We start from the raw sequence: 22,805 nt of genomic DNA, 5'->3' as shown, positions 1-22,805 counted from the left end.
ATGTACGAAATACGGATACTAGCTTTTCATAAACGCTGCGATGAAGAAGTTACGTGACTGCTTTCGCCTCACCGTCGGTCGAACGTGGCGCGAGCAATAATCGCAGTTTGACGAGGTCATTCGCGTCATGCTCGCACGACTTAACATCGAGTGACTCGTGGGCTTCTGCTGGTCTGAGGGCATGACCGGTGCGTTCCTCGGCAGTTCGCAGAAGCCGTATTATACACCGTGTGTTCCAGCTAATGTTATCCAAGCTGTTAGAGAGAGAGAGAGAGAAAGAAAGAGAGAGATATCAGAAATCACGATGCGAGAAACGCTTGTACGGCCTACGGTGTCCGGTCGTCAGAAGTCTGACGAGGCGCACGCGCAGAATTAACGCCGTGCGTCTTAAAATCGCACGTTGCACCATATTTTCTAAATATTTATGTTTTCATTGAACGGATTGACTAACGTTAGCTACGACATCCTATGTAAGGATGCCTTTTTTGCCATTTATTCTATTCTTTTCTTTTATCACGAATCGCAACCAATACCGATGAAAACGTAGGTGTGGCATCCTGTCAGCCAATGACGAAGTAAAGGAAGATTCGAAAATGGAAAGAGTCGTTCCGTAGTACAGCTCCCATCAGATTCGGTTTTTTAGGTGGAACTGGTCGCAAATGATTACGCTGGTAAAACTATCTGTTTCTGTTTTCTTTTCCTTTACTTTCTTCTTTCTTTTTCTGTTTTTTTCTTCTCATATCAGGAATTGGTTTTGATCGCCTCTAACGACGGACTTGCCTTACGGCAAATCATCTGAGTGTTACGATTAAAAAATTAATTACATTTAATTTCACCATTTTATGATTACTACGTCAAGCTGTTTCAAAATGTTCGCCGCGGTGGTAAACGCAATCTCGAAGAAATCGTTTAAACATAGCTTCTTTATATTTCAGAAATTTCGAACTTATTTTCTGTGACACCCGGTATGTACAGCTACGTGTACAACGAGCCCTGTTACGTTGGGCGCTATATCAGCCCAAGCAAAAAAAAAGATGCACGCAGCGACGAGCTACGCCCACGGTGCGTTAGGTCAGGACGTTAGCGAATACACACACTTCGTCGAGCGATATCGCAAGTGAGTGATGACTAAACTGATCAAAAGGCCGTTTTTTTTTTTTCACGGAGCGTCCGCGTTAAAACAGCAAGGAATATATATATATATATATATATATATATATATATATATATATATATATATATATATATATATATATATATATATATATATATATATATATATATATATATATATATATATATATATATATATATATATATATTCCCGTGTCTGTTCCAAACGCTCAACTCGCGCCAATGCAGTAGTTTATTCAAAACTAAAACGACAAGTAGAACAAAGCCGGCAAACGCACCTGTAGCAAGGTTTGAGTACGGGCTAGTTGGTATTCCATGGTATAAATCGTCACTTACAGCGCATACATAGACAGAGGACAAAAAAAGCGACGTAGACAGCGCTTGTCTACGTCGCTTTTTTTGTCCTCTGTCTATGTATGCGCTGTAAGTGACGATTTACACCTGTAGCATTCGTCGTACATGACAAACATGCGTTGTTCCCGTGTTTCTGGCAGCTGTGGCAGGTCGTTAAAGCGGGCACGTGCAGTCATTTCCTAATTTCCACTGATTTTTCGTTAAATGCCGCAAAAGCAGGATAGTTATTCCAGCAGCTGCCACTTCATGCACGTTGTATACGCTCTAACTTCACGTGAGCGTTAATATCGTGAGTTGCCTAGCCGTCACGCATTTCTTCTTATCAGAGTGCGCCTCTTACGATCACTGCGTCAGACCAAGAACTTGCGTAATTTAGGCCTTAAGGTTTCTTGAAGTACACCTGCACTGTGAGGAGCTTTGTTAGTTTTTGTCTCGTATTTCACTTTTCTCGCTCGAGTTTTTGTTCAACTTCAGGGAAACCAGTCAACCTCCTTTTCTGCAGTCCTGGAGGAAAAAAAATAAAATGAAATTTGCAATGGTCCGAGTCGTTCTAGGTTCGGATACGTTTGAGAGAAAAGAAATAGTTATGGCAACAAAGTAAGATGACCTTGTTATTAGAATAATCAATAGAAATATGCAAAGTGTCTAAAATTGCCAGAAAGTATATATCAAAATGCTTATTCAAAAAAAAAAGTGCAGAAAGCGAGTGGGTGGAGCCCCTAGTCCAGAGCCCCACTGACTTGAGCGGTCCGCCTTGCCTGGTCGAGGAGCGCTAGTTGCATCTCCCGATCCTCGCTGGCGAGCCAAGTCTCCCACTGCTCCCTTCCTGAAAGTTTGCCGGCTATTTTTGGTGTATTAATTTTGGGTGGCCTGTTCTGGCAATCCCACGGAATGTGGGCAAGAGCTGGCCTGCCTCCGCACCAAGGACAGCGAACGCTGTACAGCGTTGGGTGAATGGCATGTTTCAAATAAAGGTGTTTAGGTATTTCAAATAAAGAAATATGTGCGTCTGTATTCGGCGCCAGTCATAAGAGTCACGCCTGGATAGGTCAGGGTGCGGTGGACAGTACTTTCTTCGCTCGCGCCGTTGGTGCTCAAGGATGTCTCGTGGTAAGAAGGGGTTTTCATCAGAGTGGTTCACCGCTCGGGTGACAAAAGCACGAGCTGCGCCGTCCGCTCTCTCATTGCCCTCAAGTCCTGCGTGGCACGGGCACCAGATGATCATGAGTTTCTGCGTTGGGTTAGATCCTAATAGGTGAGTGGTGTTGTGTGGTAGCCTCCCGGTGAGGAAGAGTCTACATGCGACTTGGTTATCGACGATTGTCCCAGAGCGTCCTTAGTTTTAATAGCTAGCGCGATGGCTGAAGCTTCTGCGGTATTCGCAGATGCAACTCTAGCCGTGGTGCAAGTCACAAGCCTTTGACCTGCGGCCGCTCCTACTACTGCGAGGGCGTACTTGTAAGCACCACATCGAGCGACATCTGTGTAGAGTGTATCCGGGTTTCCACCGAATCGCTGCATTAGCTTTCGAGCTCGAGCACTTCTACGACCCCGGTAGTATTTCGGACTCATGTTCTTATAGGGACTGGGGCTACCATTCACGAAGGACTTTCGGCAGAAATTCGAGCTCTTCTCCTGCATACTGTTGACGAGTACGGTAACCTACGCGGCAAAGTAATTTTCTGCCAGAGGTGGTTAAGCTAACCCGCTCCCGTTGAGATATGAGCGTCGCTGCCGTGGCTCCTCGTAGTTATTGTGAATCCCGAGGACCAGCAGGCGTTTAGTACAAGTTCCCTGAGGTAGGCTGAGAGCCACTTTGTACGACGTTGCGATCAACGCATCTAGGGCTTTTAGTTCTGTTTCGTGGGAATCCTGGAAAGGGAGGCTACATGTGAGACGACTTAGCACACAAGCCTGAACGATCCGGATCATCTCTGTTTCCTTGAAACCTTTTCCGAGATAAGTTACTCTACGAATCATACGGGAGATCTATTTCACCGTAGTCCTAAGAGTTTAATGGTGTGGTCTACTCGTTTGTTGCTTAGCAGCCACAGTCCGAGGACTCGCATTTTCTGGACCTCCCTTATATGGCTGTCCCCTAGAAAGAGGTTGACCGGCTCGTGAGTTTGACGGCCTCGACCTCGGATCCTGATAAATCCTGATTTATCGGGAGCGCAGCTCATTCCGCTGCTGCGAGCGAAGGTTTCAACAACAGTCGCTGCTTCTTGCAGGATTTTTTTTTTCCTAACGAGCCGCTGGTTGCCCGTAGGGTAATATCTTCTGCATATAACGCGTACTCTTTTCGTACTTCCGCACTTGGACGACTTTCCGGACTCGTCAAAAGGAGAGAAGAATGGCAGAGCGATCCATCAGGGCAGAAATCCAACGTTTGGGAACTTCTGAGGTGCATTAAGGGACCGCCTAGCATGGCAAAAATTGGTTAAACAGCGCAAGATCAAGCGAGCCAAGTGTCGGTTCAGCGATGAATAGGGAAAGTTGTCACACCTCAGCCCGTAAGATAAGAGAACAGGACATCACAGAGCACTTCAAAGGGCTCATTGTAGCAGGTGAGAAAACGAAGGCATCACCTAACAACAAATCGGAACGCGTCTCTGCCAGTAGGGGTGCGGCTGAAAGGTTCAACCGGGCGGAGATGTGCCTGACAGGATCAGCCAGACTATCACTGCCCTAGAATGCGCCGTGAGAGTGATGGAAAAAGGAGGCTGGCAATTCTTCCCGCGTTTATGGCCTCCTTTTCAGGGACGAAAAAGCAAGCCGCGGGCACACAAAGTGGCAGAAGACGACAGAGGGCAGCGTATACATGCTTGGCGCCCTTTGTTGCCTTCGGAGAGGCACGAAAGCCTTCAGACAGCGATCCAATCGAGTGTACATTAAGAGGCAATGATTGTCGAATCAGGCGCATCCATAGCTTTCTTGTTCCTTGTCAAGGGCCCTTTTTCCTTCTTTGCTTTTCTTCGAAAGCGTTTTGTTCGTTCGTTATGAATTTATGCTTGCGCCATTATTGCTGGATTTCAATACGTTCCTCTCGACAACCGTGGCTTTCTCGGAAAAAGGAAACACAAAAACGTTAGGCTGGTTGTAAGTCTGGTTTCCTCTTTTGTTAGGTTTCAGAAATCTCGAGCGAGGGCCGCAAGTACGATTCTTGTAGGGTTCTCTGTGAAGAACGTGCGAACTTGGCAGTTCTCGTGGTTAGTTGGGTGCTTTCTGTTTGTTGTGCATTGGGTCTGGCGGGATTTATTGCCAGGTGTCACCAGGCAGGCCTTGTAACGATCGACGAAACGAAGCAGAGGCACGAAGTCTACCAGTCTCTTCGAGGTGCTTGGATACTGGAACCCCTTCGAGACCTCCTGAGGCGGCGGACGGGCTGTTATGATCGGCCTGTAAAGTGTGAGGGACATTCAGGCGTACGTTCCCATGACAAGATGATTTGCCTCGTCCCACAAAAGGCCGTTACAGTAAACCTGGACATCGACCTGTCAAGTGTGAGAAGCATTCAAGCGGGCGTCCCCATATCCACATAATTGCCCCTTTCTCCGAAATAGCATCTCCTCTTTTATCCCCCGAGCTGGCACAAAGGCAAGGACGAAGAGAAGGAAACCCGAAAAGTAGGAGGTCGTCGACGGCAGAGCCTGACGAAAGCACTAATACTTCTACAGGCTCTCCAAAAAGACAGTGATGACCACAAGACTGCAATGGGTTATATTTAAGGCCGTCCTGGCCCCCGTGTTAATCAGAGCCGCTCGAGAGTCGGATAAGTGCCGCAACCATGTACCAATGAAGTGAATACAATGTTTTCTACTTTTTTTCATCATCATGATGCGCGGCTTCGACGTCGTTTCCTGATGGCTGCGGTCATGGCTGCGGTCAGATCGTATCAGCGGTCATATTTTTTTTTTTTGCACGAAAAATCGAAATTTGTAATCGACTAATTGCTGGAATCCTGCTGATTACCCTGCAACATCCTGTAATTTACGACTTGTAGGCAGTGAGTTTTCAAGGCACATCCACTTGGAACGCATCTTGAGGATGGCACGGGCAGTTTTGAAATCTGTGTCCCCAAAAGAAGACAAAAAAAAATACCTTGACGCTCCATTTATTTCGCTGCTTCAATGCACAATATGGCATAATGTTAAATGTCTGGTGCAGTTTTGCTCGGAAGGCAATGCATTGACAGCGATAGCAAGGTATTCGACAAATACACGAAGCAGTGTTCGTAGTTCTATCGGCAATTTATATTTCAATAAACATTCGCTAATCACGTAAATTAAAAAGCATCTGATACGCACACGGGCCAGCATGAACAGATCTCACTTGGTGACCGCGACCACTCGCTGTCGCAATGCAGGTGTGATATATGTTTCATTTCGTAGAAACAACCTTGTGTACATTAATAAAATCCGATTCAAATTAAAAGCGTCGGCAGCGGCGAGCGAACGCTTCATATACTGGCGCTCGCTTCAGAGTGTCTCCAAAGCGTGGATTACGCGATACAGAGCGCGCGGGAAGACAGCGAGCGTGAAGTCATCAGCAATCTCGGCTCGCGCTTATGCTGTTTCACCCACCGCATATTAACTGCAAGTTACGGCGCGCGGGCCACGTATGGCTTCGAAACCAATCATCGGACATTTTCATTTATTTTATTTATCGTGACAAATAGTGACATCTGGTATCCAAGTTGGCCACACGGCGGTGGAAAACGGACAGGCAGCAAGTGAAGGGAGGAGCCGAAGAAAGCTGTCGCGCTGAAAAAAAAAGAGTACTTGTGTTGCTGTGTTAGGGTTTCCTCTACGCAGACGTGTACATGCTAAACTGATCAAAATTCTAGGGACATGTTCTTTTTTCAGAAATGGAATTGATTGCTGTCGCTAATTACATGCCCCACACAAGTACTTGAGCAATTAGTAAAATGTAATGGATTACATTTACGTCACTTTGTCCCAACCTTTAGTAACATTGCACAAACGCTATAGATAGAAAGGCTCTTTTAGTGCGTCCCTTGCAACTCTTCACACGTTGCTTTTGTTTACTAATAATTCCTTTTGAAAAATTTCATCGGTTGGGCCATCTCGTTTTGTTGCGAGGGAACCAGCAGCAACACTGAAAACTCGTTCGATGGGCACACTGGGGAGGAGGGCGGCGTTGTGACGTACGAACACCATGCGCACAAGATTTTGGTTACTCGGTGCCGCGATGCTAGCACCTGGGTCCGCTATGATGCGCGGCACTTCATTGTTGCGAGGGTTGGCGCTCCAGGTAGGACGAATGAAAAGGCGAAAAAACGTGCAAATCCATCGCATCTGTAGGAATCCACAAGAAGCGAAGCTTCAGTTAAGCGGTGTGTGTTAAATCCTGTTTGCGCAACCTACGGTGTTGCGTACAAACTTCTTCGCTTTCATCCTCCTTTCATCCTTTCAATCCGCCGCAGGCAATCTCTTACAACGCTCGTTTTTATCCAACGCAAACATCGTAACATGAATGTTATGGGATGTCTATGTTATTGAACTGCACCGCTCACAAGCTGTGCCGAAGTGAAAAAAAAATTAAGAGGTCACATCAGGTGAACGCAGCGTATAAGACAGACCTGTACGTACTTAATGTACTCTACACAAGATAGTGTATTTTAAATACTCCTGTGAGTATTTTTGGTACTTGAGAAACAGTATTTTAAAGCTTTATTTAGCGTAACTTAAGTACTTTTCGGCGTTAACTTACGCTCTTTGTTTAAGATATGCTCTTCAAGATAGTTGAACCGGAGTTGACTAGTTGCGAATGCAGGAATGCATTGGCTCGGTACTTCGACTCGAAGCGTCCACAGCCATCACTCCGATGTCATCGTGCGCCAAGTTTCTGACAGATGCCGCAAATCGGCGTGCAAGAGAAAAAGAAAGAAAGAGAAAAAACAGGCCGGTCGTCGTTTATCATTATGACGGCTGTGTGCGACCGCGTTTCGTCACCGTCTCTTGGGCGAGGGCTCAAGGTTTGCTTTGCAGCTGACTTGCTGTGCACTAAAGCAAGAAAATGTAACGAGACCGGGCAGCAGATGAGTGCTTTTCCTTCCGCAACTCGTCATCAACGGACAAGACCTAAAATGCAAATGTAGTGCAACAAAAATGTCCCTAATTTTAGTACGACAGTAGAGACCAAGATGCGACAGGGGTATTGAAGCGCTCCTTCCATTCGGCGCTTTTGCTTAAGTACAACGCTTCTGTCCTGTAGAGTGGCTCATTGATTTAGGCGGTCATATCTCCAAAACGAAGGAGGCAAGCTGTCAACGTAAGTTCTTAAAAGCAGCTTTCTTCAAGGGGCGAGCTAATCGTTTGGTAAATCGGCTGCTTGCTTTGTTTGACGAAATAAAGCTTCTGTGAGTCACAACTTTCTTTTGTTTGTGCAATGTGTGCTATATTGAAGATACCTTGAAAGTAACGCAACACTTTTATGGGTATTTTGTACTCCACTGCGGTACCTTCAAAATTCGGGTATTTAGTGCTCTGTTGAGTAAATATTTGCTAGTATTTAGTATCTTAGGTATATTTATCGAGTACCTTGTACTTCATGTACCAGAGACGTCTACAAGATAACTATGAGGCCGAAGGCAATGTTGCGCTAGTCGACGGAATAATGATAATAGCAAGTGTATGCGCAAAGAAGAACAGACACATGTGCTGCTACATTTAAGGATTCTGTACATCGTTAGTCACCGTGGCACATACACATTATGGAGGATTGACGAAGAACGTGCACACACCCACGGTGGTGGCAGATGCCTAGAGATGCAAAATTTCATGAACTTTTAAGAAGCGTGAAAAAACTTATTTTTGTCATGTTTTTTTTCTGATAAATATAAAAAATTGAAAAAAAAATAAAGAATTACTGCGCGCAGAGCTATTAAAAACCCGACACATTTATTTCTATAACTCTGAAAAGAACTGAACTGTTACATTATAGCTACAGAAGTGCCAGCAGAGCTTCCGGGTTCAAAATCTAGGCGCAATTTCACGTCAAGGCATTGATGTCATATCAAAGCGTCAAGACCGGCATTTGTATCAACGTGTGTCCGATTCATTTCCGCTTGACGTCTCAACGCTTCACTGTTCAGTGGACGAAGCCTACCAGACATAGGGGTTCGAATGCTTGTGCACGAGTTCCTGCACGCGATCCTCTGCGAGCGTGTTGCGTAGCTTTGTATGCACATTTGCAAACTCGGACCAGTTTCTTTCACATGCCGCTGAAGGAGGCGAAATCTGTTGTATGCGACAGACGAGGGGGCTCAAGGGTTGGTTGAAGGAAAGTCCTTGCTACCACGTGGATGGATGCAGGTGCTTCGCAGGCTCCCAAACTCCTTTTTTTTTTCAGCAAACGTTTAGATACGTCGAACGGAGTCACATCGCAACCGAAGAAGTCTGCAGGAAGCTATGTTTTTTTTTTAATTTTGTCCTGGTCGAAAAAAAACGAAAAAGAACTTCAATGTTTTTTTTTTTCAATCGCTTACATATCTACACGTACCTAATGAATAAATAAAAAAGATCAAGTAGATCAAAGAATCTATTCTATACAATTAGGGTCCTGCACTTTTGTGTTTTATATAGATACATATAATATATATTTCTTTTTAATTCGGAGGGCAGAAATTGGGCGTTATACTTAAATAGCAATACAGGGGAGAAATGAGGGGTTTTATGGTCTGGCAGAGAGACGGGAAACATCGGTTGATTTGCTTTCTGGTGGCTTAAAGTTCTGTATTTTTCTGGTAACCTTTCCAAACGACTGACACAAGCAGTTGCCTCCTTTTCGAGAAAAATGTTCCATTTGAAGAAACGAATGGCGAAAGATTTAATGGCAAAGAGAGCTATGTGACGCATTCGTCTTTATAAGTCCTCGAAGTGCAGGCATTATTAAAACATTCAAAAGAAACCACATTAACAGAACCAACAAATGAAGATGTGTTTGCTGATCTATTGGTTGCTTTGTTCTCTGCACTTTTTTAACAAAGGAAAAAAATTACTGCACAAACTCCACTGAAGTTGTCTAAGTGTGCGTAAGCATTGTGCCACTTGCTCTTCTCCATGTAGCCCGGTGTCATTATCAATCTTGTCAAAGTTGATCCCACCAGTATAAACCCTTATCAGTCGTTATCGGTCGTTATCAACCTTATCGCCCTAGTTCCGGACATTATCAACCCTATCGGTTGTTATCAACCTTACTACATTCGATCCGATCTTTATAAAATCTTATCGGTCGTTACAAACCTTATCAGAATTGTTTCGACCATTATAAGCCCTTATCGCTCTTCAGCACCTTATCCATCCGCCTCGAACCATTTCATTTTCAACCGTTATGACACCGACGTAACTCCTCACCACTTCTTATCGTCTTTATCAACTCTGTGCTTATCTGTATGTGTTGCGACACGTCAAGCGCATGAGCCCTTAGAGATCGGTGACATTTCGGTCGGTGAACGAACGCTCCAACGGAAGGTGTATCCCGCGACCACTGAAACACATCGGGGATGTCCCGTGCTCAGCAATAAATTTTCGGAAAATCGGAATTTTTCTCATGTCTACAATGTTTCAAGTCGCCTCTGGGGAATAAAAGCTAAGACCAACACTCTGGAGGTCACATCGCGAGTGCGACTACAACTGCGTGAGACTCTTTCGGGCGGCATAGCGGCCGCGCACGCAGGAGCTTCGAAGGAACGATTCTCACTCGTCGGGGTTCGCTTCAAGACTGAATGTTTATTTTACAAAAGACATCGCGGGGAGAGAAAAGGAAGAGAAAAGAAAAAAACAAAATCCAAGTTCTCCGTTGGTCACACCGATGCCTTCGTCCTTCTCGGAGGCGCCGGCGATTCGCACCCAGCAGGAGGTCCACCTATAACACGGGGCACGGATCAGGTTGCGGGTCGAGGCGCCAGTCAGAACGCCAGCCTAGCGGGGCGCCCCTCGTCCGTTCACTGCGTCGCCGCGCCCCCAATCACGGTTGCAAGAAACGTGCGGTGGTCGCTAGCAGTTCTCAACAACCTCCCCCGCAATGCGCGTTGGCTTATTCCTCCCCTATAGTTCAAGCCGGTAGAGGGCTTGGACCGATCGTCTCAGCATCTTTCGGTCTGGCAGAGAAATATTGCATGCTAGAACTCGGCTGTCCCTTCCAGGAAATGTTTCAACAACCCGGCACAGTTTCCACATCTGTCGCAGAACCTTTTCCTCCCCGACTAGGACAATGTCCCCTTCCCTTATGCTTCTCTCCTTGCGCTAAGCGGTAACATGAGCAGAGCGAAGTACTAGTAGCTTATTCCTGCCTCCATCTTCTCCAGAATGAATCCACAAGTGTCCTATGGTGTTGCCAGCGTCTTTTGAGCGCAGCCTTTGTAGATTCGGTGGAGACCATTTCTCCAGTGTTAGGTAAACTGGTTATTCGGCGCCTTATTAAAAAATGCGATGGCATTAGGGGCAGAAGCTCCCCCGCGTCCAAGTGAAGGAACATCAGCGCGCGGAGTTCACAACCACCTCGATCTGAGTGAGCACAGTGGTCAAGCTGTCATAATGTAAGGAACTTCTTCCGAGGACCTTTCGCAGCCCTGTCTTAACAGTTCGCACCATGCGTTCCCAAAAACCGCCCCACCACGGTGGTCTTTCGACGATGAACTTCCAGGCGATGTGGTTGTCGCCCAAGTGAGCCTGCATCTCGCCTCCCTTTGTTTGTAGAAGAGCTTTTCCAGGTCTATCGACGCTCGCTTGAACATTAGAGCGTTGTCAGAATAAATTTTCCTGGGCATTCCAAGCCGGGACACGAACCTCTTGAAATACATAAGGAAAGATTGTGTTGTCAAGTCCTTGACGAGTCTCAGATGCAAAGCTCGCGTGGTGGCACATGTCAACAGGGCCTTGTAGGAATACAGGGCCTACAAGGCCTTGTGGGAATTTCCCAGCTCGCTATAAAATATCGGCCCCGAGAAGTCTACTCCAGTAATTTCAAATGGCTCTGCTTCGCGGATATGGTCGTATGGTAGCGGTGCAAACAGCTCATCCGCGCGGCGGCTACTTTGACACGGAACACAATGACGAATTATTTTTTTTCACGGCCTGTCTAGCTCGCAGGATCCAATATCTTTCGCGAAGTTGAGTCGGAGTGTCCCTTACTCTAACGTGTAAAAGCCGCCTATGCTCCCAGGCTGCCAATAAGCTTGTAAACGGATGCACGCCGTATACTAACTGACTGGGTGCCGCGTCTATTCTTTATACGCGCTATTCAGTAGCCTGCCTCCAACTGTCAGTAGGCCGTCGCTTTCAACGAACGGATTTAGACCCGCGATGGCGGACTTAAGATTAGGTGTCCCGGAAGTGATCGGAGAATGGATATCATTTCCAAAGGTTTCTGTATGTGACACTTACAGCCAGCAATTCTCGGCCTGTGCTAACTCTTCCTCTGACAGGCTTCCCGTTCGCTTCTTTGCCGCGTTCCGTGCGTTATGAAGAAAGCGCATAACCTAGGTGGTGACACGGAGCACCCGTGTCATTGAGTTCTTGTGCTCAAGATACATGAGAGGCGTTTGGTCTACCAGCGTCACGGTGTTCAGCACCTGAACTTTTCGGAGCTCTTCGGTGCAGCATTCAACTGCAGGGATGTGTGAAGGTATCGCGTCGTAAGTATGAAAACCTTTTCTCCATTTAGGTTCCATCCACCAGCTCTTGCTGACTACCAAAGCGGATGGCAGTACGCCCCATGTCAGCCGATCTGTTGAGTTTTCTCTTCCCGGGCAATGTTTCCAAACGGCAGGATCAGTTAGTGCTTGTACCTCCTGTAGTCTGTCGTTCACAAATGGTTTTCGCTTCAGTGTGGAGCTCTTAATCCAGCTCAAAGCGACGCTACAGTCGGACCAGCAGTGTGCATGAATTGTTGGTATGCCTAGCCGTTCAATCACGTAGTGGGCCCGGCATGCGCCAATCAAAACACTCAAGAGCTCCAGCCGTGGTAGTAACAAACGTTTCAGTGGGGCCACTCTTGATTTATCCATCAGCAAAACAATCGGCATTCCCTGATTCGTCCTCGATTCAATATAGGCAACGGCACCGCAAGCTTTTGGACTCGCATCGCAGAACAGACGTAATTCTGTTTCTGCGCTGTCCTTCTTCATACCCTGCCCCAATTTTTTAGGAAACGAAACTTTTCTTAGGTCGGGAAGCTGTTGACACCTTTTGTTCCACGTTTCTAGAATGTCTGACGGAAGTGGGTCATCCCATTGAGCACCTGTTCCCATAGGCTATGAAACATAATTTTAGTCGTGATAGTGATGGGCACAAGTAATCCAAATGGGTCAAATATACAAGCCGCCGCTTGTAGAAGGAACCTTTTTGTGTCGTGAAGCTGTTTTAAATAGTTAATCAGGGAACTCATTTTCAACGTGAATTCATCTGTAGTCGGTCTCCACTAAACGCCAAGGATCTTAGTTGCGATCTGTGCTGAAAGTCCTTTTCGTCTCCTAGCTCTCCTGACCATTCTGCTGCAAGGTTTGGGTCATTGGACTTCCATTTTCTCAGATTCATGCCTGCCATCTGAAGAACATGTTCGGCTTCTTTGCATATGTGCATAGCGTCCTCTAGAGTATCGGCACCTGTGAACAAGTTTTCCACATACACGTCGTTGTTTAGCGTGCTTGTTGCCTCCGGGAAAATATTCTTTGTGTGCTCTTGATGGCTCCTGAGCTTTAGTGTCGCGGCGAGAAGGAACACATTCCGCTGAATCAGTCTGGTAGGGTAGAATTGTGTCGAATTGGTTCGTGGCCTTTCACTAAGAAAAACGAAAAAACAGACAGTCGTGGCTTGAGTGGCAGTGTTGGAGAAGAACGTGACGAACGGACGCACAGTGCCCCAGTTGGAATAGTCGGACGCGACGTACAAGGCGAGCATGTCGCTAGAGTACGATTGAAACACTCCGTCAACCCATTTGTCTGCAGATGGTATGCGCTAGTGATCCGATGGATGATGTGACACTCCTTCGGAAGCGACGTCACGACTTCAGACAGAAGAGCGCGGGTTTGATCACTAAGTGCCCGAGGGGGCTCCGTGACGTAGAACGAAATGTCGCAGTACGAATGATGCAACGTCTTAAGTAGTTGCAGATGGGAGTGCAGCGGTTTCTGCATAAGGTGTGAGATTAACCACTGCAACGATAATCCAGCGGTTTCCAGCACCGGTACAAGGAAAATTTCGATTCCGACCAGATAGCAAGGACCGGAGGGACAAGAAAGCGGCTGTAAAGGTGCGAAAGTGTAACTTACGTCCAACTTTTGCCACTGGCAGTCGAGGCAGCATTGAACGTACTTGCGAACTGTGATAACTACGAAGAGCAACAGCGAAGGTCAAGCAGAAAATAAGCTGTTTATTTCGCAGAGCATCGTGTTCTTATGCCCCACTGCTAGCATGTCGTGCGCATCTTATCAGGAGCGCGTAATGACTGTCACAACAGCGGTTCGCTAGGCACTCGCGCTATCACATCTCATCCTCCTTCAAACAACATTATACAGACATTTCTTGAAGTCTGATAGTCTGGATCAATCAGGTGGCTGACGCGTACGCTGGATACGGCGTGGAGTCCTCACAGCGTCGTCGTTGGTTGGTAGTGAAGACACCCGTGAATCCTCTGGAGCATCGGGTAGCACAGTCGAATCGGCTGTCGAAGGAGGTGACGAAACTGGTGCGCTTGTGCCGGCAGATGTCTGTTCTTGGCATACGGTCTCCATTACGGGCCCTGCCGATGACTCTCGAGATTGCTCACTCGACGGAGATGCATGCTGCAAAGGCGAGACGGGTCGGGCAAAAGAGGTGCGGAGGTGATCGGCATGCATAAATCGAACTTGACCCGACACGCGCACGAGATAGGTCGCTAAGCTCACAACTTGCACGACTGTGCCGCCATCCCAAGCGATGCCCTCACCACGCACGCACTTCACAAGCACTCTTTCATCTACTGCGAACGCACGTTCACAGCCTCTGTCCTTGTCTCTTTGCTGCTTAATGCACCATTGTTTATCACACGTCTAGCACAAAAGTCGGTTTGAGAAATGACAACTTAACTAGCGGCTGTCGCCTCAGAAACAGCTCGGCTGAGGTCTTCCCAGTCGCAGAATGAGGGGTATTCCTGTAAGACATCAAAATACTGTCTAATCCTTCCTGCAAGCGTTGTTGCTTTCCATGTTCGGCCAGAGAGAATACTTGCCTTCTTTATTGTCTGATCTTGACGCTGGACTGCTCCGTTGGAGCTTGCGTGATACTCCGTGAGCTTGCGTGATTAGTATGTTTGATACAGTTACAACACAAGAATGTTGCAAAGTCCTGCGACACAAACTGTTGGCCGTTATCACTTACAATGTATTCGAGAAACCCGTAGGCTGTGAGAAGGCGCCGAAACTTACTGATAGTCTGAGAGGTGGTAGCTGACGGCATATGCCAAACTTCAACGCATTTGGAGCATGCATCCACTAAGAAAGTTGTGACTACCTTTTGCACATAATCAACACGCAATCTTTGCCAGCACCTTGACGGGTATGGCTACAGGTGGAGAGGTATAGGCTGGGCTGCCGGTTGTACGAGTTGGCAGACTTGGCACTTCGTTACATACTCCTCTGCGGCTTTGTCCCATACTGGGCCACCACACAAAACTTCTTGCCAACATTTTCATTCGGCTAGAGCCAGGGTGACCCTCGTGAAGCAAGGATAGCACCGTGGGCCTGAGGTTCTCATGTGCAATTACTCTTGTCCCCCACGTAAGACAATTTTATTCAGCTGAGAGTTCCAGACGCCGGACATAGAAGGGTTCCGATGCGTCCACGACGTTTGCTGGTCAACCCGTTACAACGTACTCGAGAACTTTGCTAAGTGCGCCATCTCGTGCAGCTTGTTTTGACACATCTCGCGCTGTGAGCGGCGTGCATTCGAAAACAGATAGACATTCAGCTGTTTCTGGCTTGGAAGAACAAGGATTAGGCAATCTTGGCAGAGCATCAGTAACCTAAATTTCACTTCCCTTGTGGTACTTCAATGCGAACTGTCAAGAAGACATAAAGACCACCTTTGCAGTCTGGCCACTGCTAGCCATGGCGTGGCTTTGTTGTGTCCCAAAATTGCCAGTAGTGGCTGATGGTCCTTGTATAAGTCAAGTTTTCTACCACAAAAGAACTTGTAAAATTTCTGCAATCCAAAAATGAGTGCTAGGACATCTCTTTCGCACTGCATGCGCATAGTTATTTTCTGCAGGTGTCAAGGTACGCGAAGCAAATGCAATCGGGCGCTCTTCGCTGTTCGGCAACACATCAAAAATAACTGCTTCAACGCCGTACGCTGATGCATCAGACTGCAACCCCAGCGGCTTGCGTACATCGTAGTAAGTGAGCGCTCGACTAATGATAAGCAGCTGTTTCGTGGCCTCAAACACGTCGCTGAATTTCTTCGTCCAAACCCAACGCTCTCCCTTTCGAAGTAGCTTGTACAGTAGCTCTGCCACCGACGCTAGGTTGCCTAAAAATTTGCTATAGTAGTTCAGTAGCCCCAGATAAGCTTTTAACTCCGTGATATTCGTAGGCTCAGGAGCATAGGTGATTGCTTTCACCTTGATTTCAGTGGTATCTACGTATCTCCTCTGAGTTTACCTTGTGACCCAGGTAAGACGATGAACATAAAAAGAACTTGCATTTCTCTGCCTTGACGGTAATTTTGTACTCTTTCAGTCGCTGTAAAACTATATCAAGTGTTTTTTCACACTCGCCTATTTTACAGCCAGCTACAGTCACATCGTCAGTGTAGCAACATACATTCTCATCAAGAATTTATCCATTAAGGATTGGAACAAAGCCGGAGCACTTGCTATACCAATGGGAAGTCCGTTGTACCGATATAGCCCCCGGTGTGTGTTTCTTGTAACAAACGCTTCGGATTCAGAGCTAAGCATCACCTGCTGATATGCTGATGATAAATCGAGTACACAAAACACTTTTCCCTCACAAACTGCACTGAACAAATCCTCAGGTAGGGGCAACGGATAGTGATCAGTTTTTAGGACCGGATTGAGCGTGAGTCTAAAGTCACCACACAACCTTGTTTTGTCACCTTCCTTTCTTGGGACCACTACGAGTAGGGTTGCCCAGTCGCTCATAGTTACACGCTCAAATACACCTTTCTTCTCAAGGTCAGACGGCTCTTTTTCTATCGCATCTTGCAGCACGAAGGGTACCGGCCGGGTTTTGCAAAATACAGGGGTGCACTTTGGCTGCAGAACCAAATTTGGCTCTTAGTTCTTAAAAGCTCCCAAAGTCGAAGAACATACCCGAGGGTACTTGGAACGCAGCTTCAATGCCCTGTCTTCAACGCTCAAAGCGAAAAGGGCTTTCCAGCTAAGCTGTAACCTGTCAAGCCAGCTCCTACCTAGAAGAATAGTGAGATTGCGCTCACTGTCACTAACAACAACAACCGGTAAAACGGCACACTGACCTTTATACCGAGCAGTGGCATGACACTGACCAATAACCTGCATTTCGTTTTCCCTGTGTAAGTTTTTAGCACCAGTTTCATTGGTTCACACTTGGCATGCGACAACTTGGTGCAGTACACGCTTTCCGGCACTACCGTCACGGCCACACCCGTGTCAACCTGCATTGGCAGGTCGTGGCCTTCGACGTTCACAGACACAACATAACTTTTTTTGGAACGCATAGCGTCACCACAGTACAACGTATGCTTGTCTTCCGATGACTCGGATACCAATTGCGCGTTTAGTTCCTCCCAGCTTGCCTGGCACCATCTTTTGAAGATGACCTACTTTAGAGCATCGTCTGCACTTGTAAGTCCTGTACCAGCAGTTTTCTGACGCATGGTCTTTGCCACAGCGGCTACACTTCTGCTTTTTCCTTTTTCCTTGCGCTGTGTCTTTCGTCTTATTGTCACGCCTTTCGTCCATTCTGACGGCGTTGACTGCCTCATTATGACTTCTTCGTTGCAACAGTGCAGACTGTTGTGTGGCTAGTTCCCTATCTAAAGCACTATTACAGGCGCCTGAAACGTTAGGCTTTCCGTGGTGAACAGAGCTCTTTGTTTTTCTTCATTGAGAATGCCTGCTACCAGCCTGTCTCGCAAGGCATCCTGCAGAAAGCCTCCAAGTTGCATTTTCGAGCTAGGTGTTTCACCTCGAGTATAATATCTACACTTTCGTGCTACAGTAGAACTCGGCGATTAAACCTACACCTTTCACCAATGACTGACGTTTGCGGACTGTAGTGGTTCTTGAGCAGAACCTTGACTTCTGCGAAAGTCTTTTCTCTAGGAAACACTGGAACTACCAGGTTCTTGAGGACTTCATCACCTCTGCGCCTAGTACTGTTAAGAAAACTGACAGCTTCTTTTCTTCTTTGATATCATTGGCACTGACGAAATGTTCAACTAGTTCCAAATAGGAATCAAAGTTCTGGACCTTGTGGTCGTACTCATCGATTCTGCCAAGACGCGACATCGCTTCAGTTCCCAAACGTAATGCAGTTATTATCGTACCATTGCCTTGCTTGGTGCGTAAAATTGGTTGTCCGCTGCTTGCCCCTGGCATCCAGCTACTTGCAGGCCAAAGTGGCTTCCGATGTGCGGCGTCCTATCTTGCCCAGACACGCTTGGCAGGCCAGTCGCGACGGATCCCACCCTCGTCGCCAATGTGATAACTACGACGAGCAACAACGAAGGTCCAGCAGAAAATAAGCTGTTTATTTCACAGAGGATCGTATTCTTATAGCCTATTGCTAGAGTGCCGCGAGCAGCTTATCAGGAGCGCGGAATTACTATCACAAGATCGGCTCGCTAGGCGCTCGTGCTGTCACAGAAACCAACTTGTACACGTCAGGCCAGTAATACTGGAGTCGAAGGTTGGTGCAAGTCTTTAAAACGCCACCGTGTGTACATCGGGGATCAGAACGTTGAAGATTGCCCTCGGCCTCCCAACTCCGCTAGTGCGGAGCTCATCCTCGAGCTGGAATTGCACAACACGCCCGAGGAGATCGCCGAAACACAACGCATATCTCAGCTCGAAAGAGTCGTAAAGACCAGCACGGCCAATACATCCTCGACCGACTGGGCATCACGTATCACAACCAACACGAACACAAAGCTCAAATAATCGGAGTAACCATACACGTTGCAGCCATCAGCCGGAACGTCCACCCGGATTTCAACAAAACGTCGCGGATTAGCAAGAGCCAAAACCATCCTCCGATCGTGCGGCAGGGAAGCCGACGCGCGCATCGCCGATGCTGCGGAACACCCCGAAGGCCGACGCTTCCGTGCAACAGTAACAGACGCCAACTCCAAAATCGACAACACGTGTAGCGTCGAAGTCCAACATCCAGAGGAAGCCGAAGAGGTAGCCGTCGCCTTGGCAATCTCGAATCTAGACTGCAACACCGTCCTGAGCGACTCCCAGGCGGCGGTGAGAAACTTTGCCAAAAGACGCATTTCGCCCAAAGTCATCAGCATCCTCAAGAGAAGACGCACCCTCAAGGACCACCCGAGTCTAATTGTATGGTTCCCCGCCCACGTCAACGGGCGACCAGGCAACCCCGAACCTCAACGAGGTAGCCCACAGCAGAGCGCGAGAGCTGACGGACTACGCCCGACCGGCCTCTCGGCCAGACCCCCGTGCCGAACGAGACAGACTGACCAGATACGACGACTTCACAAACATGTACCAACAAGCTAAAAGAAGATTCCCACCACCATACACAGACATAAACAGGACACAAGCAGTGGCCTTACGCCTACTACAAACAAATACCTTCCTGAACCCGTTTAACCCCAAACGGATATTCCCTGAAGTACACAACGAAGACACATGTAAGATATGCAACCAGGACACAGCTACACTCAAACACGTGCTTTGGGGATGTAACGCCCAACGCAAAAACGAGTTAAAATCCGAAGCCCTATCGCTGAGGTGAGCCGCTGCTCTGCGCAGCCCGACCCCGGCGACCAACTCTGGGCCATCCAGCAGGCCCGCGAGGTGGCGCTGAGACAAGCTAACGGCTGAACACCTGATACTTGCTTGTGAACAACTTCACCCTGCAGTTGAATGTAACGGGGAACTATTCAAAGCTTTGGGTTTTAAAGACAGTGAAAGTGAAATACACGATCAACAGCTAGAAATAACTAAACGGAGGCTATCTGATTGGTGGATAATATCAACGCTAAAAGTAAAGGAGTAAGTACATAGGTATGCATGCATATGTAGTACCCATCAGGGCTAGGTGGCGCGCGCCGTCGCCGCCACCCGATTCAAAGGGTTAAGCCTCATCCATCCATCCATCCATCCATCCGTCGTGGGCATAGAGTTTCTCACTATAACACCTAGAGGGTAATCTGGCGCCACCGTCTATGGGAGTTTCTTAAGGGGGCACCGTGCCGTCATGGGAATGACGGGATATGTGTCAGCGAGGCTCGTGTTGGCTGGTGTTGTAAGAGGCTTCGTCTAAAATGTGGATATGGCTACGCCAATAACGTGTTCTCAAAGTAAAATCTTAATGAAATGTTTCCATTCACGCATATTACATCTTTACTCACCCACGATGCATGACCAAGCGAAGAAAAGCAAGAACAGACGACCAACTGTTTCAAAGCGAGCGCGAACCTTGTCGTCTGTCCTCCAATTTTAGCGGCCCGCTGATACCTTTTACGTAACATGTAGCCGTACACACAATAACAAGTGCTCATAGTTAAACAAAACATGTTTTCGCGTAATAATAGAGCTAAAACAGCTTTTCACGGGCTGTTCTAGTAGAAAATGAATCATTGTGACAGACGGAACGGTACTTGCCAAGCGCGTCTTCGAGGTGTCCTGTCTCTACGAGAACGACGCCAATCCGAATCCACAATATACCGGCATTCCCATGCATACCACAGCGCAGCAGCGCCAGATTTCCCTCTAGGTAATGTAGTGAGAAACTCTATGGTCGTGGGAGACCTGAGCCCGGGTCTCCAAACACCTACAGGTCAATTGAATGAAATTATTACCAACCAACCAATGTGGCATTAACTTTGTTTGAACCCTGGAGTTATTCAGCTAGCAAACAAGACAAATACCATTATAAACCAAGAGACCTGACATATCACACATCCTTAGCCATATATGATTTATGTGAATCATTATGTTCACCTACCGTATTGCCTTACGTAGCGGCTACATTCTGGTGGCAACAGAATGCAAAATGCGTTTGTTCACATTAAAGATCACCAGGTAGTAAAAGTTATTCTAGAATCATCCACTACAGCATGCCTCATAATTAGATTGTTGTTTGACATGTAGAGCCACAGAATGTCATTCTAATTCTCTTTATTTACTGCTGCTTTGAACCATAATATTGTGCACTACCTAACAAACAATACTTCGACAATGCAATATGATTGACTACTGAAAATTAGAATGTCACACCATGACACATTTCTAGGAAACCTCTTGGCCCCTTTGATGTGTGTATTATGTCTAAAGCCATATAATAATAATTATTCATAGGATAACCTCACTCGAGATAAAAGGTTTTTCATCTGCAGGAAAAAACAATAAACTCTAGGAGGCATCTCAGTTTCTGGTGTTTCGATAACTTTCTCTCAAAATTTAAAGTGCTGTAAACTTTATGTTTACTCTGGTATGGTTGCTTAGTGATTGTTGCGTTCTGCTGCTGGCTATAACGTCACAGGTATGACTCAAGGACACAATTATTGCCAATTTATACAACATGCAAAACAACAAAGACACCTAGTAAACAACAAATCAATTGCTAGTAAAAATTATTGTGAAGGCTTTCACACTACTGCACACCTCACAACCCAAGCGTCTGCGTTCAAGAGTACTGTCAGTTACTAAGAGTAGCATGTTGCATTCATACATCCTGGATAATTCATACTTCCTGGATACATCCTGGATTAGGGCGCCCCTTATAGCCTAAACAAAGCCAGGTCACAGATTTTCAGTAGCCCAAATATGGCCACTTAGCCAACTCGCCCAAATCGACGCAAATGTCTGCAGCCCAATTTGGAAATTTGGTAACACTGCTGGCGGGGAGTTTGGAGAGGCTTCGCGCTACTGTAGCGCCATGCTATAGTGAACTAGAAGGTTTCTAGTGACCCGACCGTAGCGTGCTCCCCCTACCTGCCCCTGTCCCCGCTTGTGGCGAAAGTAGCGGCGGCGCTGTCATCGCCCACTCTTCCCATTTAGTTTGCTCTGCGGCGTGGCCGGCGTGCCTTTTTCTGAGCTGTGTGCTTGCTTATTCTCATGAAATGGCTAAAAAGCACCGTCTAAGCCATTCTTACGCACCAGGTTGCACAACTGAACATGCGCGTGTACAAAAAACTTGTAAGTTATCTATTTTTAAAGCCCCGAAAAACGATGAATGACAACTTCTTCGGGAACGGAACCTCCGTCGGCTTAACAAGCCGCTTGACGCCAATTGCGCTGTGTGCGAGTTGCACTTTGAACCTCCTTTTACTGTGAGAGACTACCTGCATACCATCAATGGCGATGAAGTTCGAATACCAAGAGGAACGCCAACGCTTGCCCCTAATGCAGTTCCGACGGTTTTGCCCAACCTGCCTGCATATTTAACTCGAAAAAGTCCGGCTCCGCGGCCCCAAACAAAGTGGTGTCAGAGCGTGCCGGCTGAGAATGACAAGAGTAAACGACGTCGGACAGGCACTATTTCTCCCCAACTGCTTGTAGATACGAGCGCTACAACTGCTGCAGGCGGCGTTGAAGCTGGCGAGGCAAGCTCAAGTTTCTCGTTTGATACAGGCGCCACTCCCGCTATCCGTCGTACGCTTCTCCTTCCATCCTGTCTGCTTCACATGGAAAGTGCTTAAATGCTGCCGTTTTCACGAAATCTTGCGACTTCGTTGGTCTTCTCTACCCTTCACTGAAGCTTTTTGTGTTTGTCAGTGAACTTCAAGATATTTTCACTGGCTGTTTCAGCAAGAGTGGGCTACATCGAGACAGCATTATGGGTTTGTTGGCAGTCATCAATAGGAGCAACATTGGTGGTGTTGGTTGTGATAAACATTGGAAGCTATTAACCGCGAAGTTGGTTGGTTTTTACCTTGTCACACGAATCCATTTCTACGTCAAGGGTATTGTGATGAGAAACGAAGAAATGCACGGCAGCACCTGAAGTCGCTTATAGATAGCGGCAGTGTCATAAATTCATAAATCTATGCTGCCATTATTATTCCTATTCCAACACACTGTGTTAATTTTTGAATGAATGTGCAAATAAGCAGTTTTTGAAC

The 22,805-nt window shown here is 47.0% G+C and overlaps 1 long non-coding RNA gene across 1 annotated transcript; it reads right to left on the bottom strand.

Moving 5' to 3' along the window:
* Positions 1-13,864: 13,864 nt before the first annotated feature.
* On the bottom strand, positions 13,865-18,252 carry LOC139059504 (uncharacterized). Its single transcript, XR_011514192.1, has 2 exons — positions 18,042-18,252; positions 13,865-14,296 (listed from the first exon to the last, which is right to left on the bottom strand). It is a non-coding gene; the product is annotated as an uncharacterized lncRNA (long non-coding RNA).
* Positions 18,253-22,805: the final 4,553 nt, after the last annotated feature.

Source organism: Dermacentor albipictus, chromosome 1 (assembly GCF_038994185.2).
Source record: "Dermacentor albipictus isolate Rhodes 1998 colony chromosome 1, USDA_Dalb.pri_finalv2, whole genome shotgun sequence".
In the NCBI taxonomy this organism is placed as follows: Eukaryota; Metazoa; Arthropoda; class Arachnida; order Ixodida; family Ixodidae; genus Dermacentor; species Dermacentor albipictus.
Note: the sequence above shows the minus strand (reverse complement) of the source record. Positions and strands in the feature narration are given on the sequence as shown.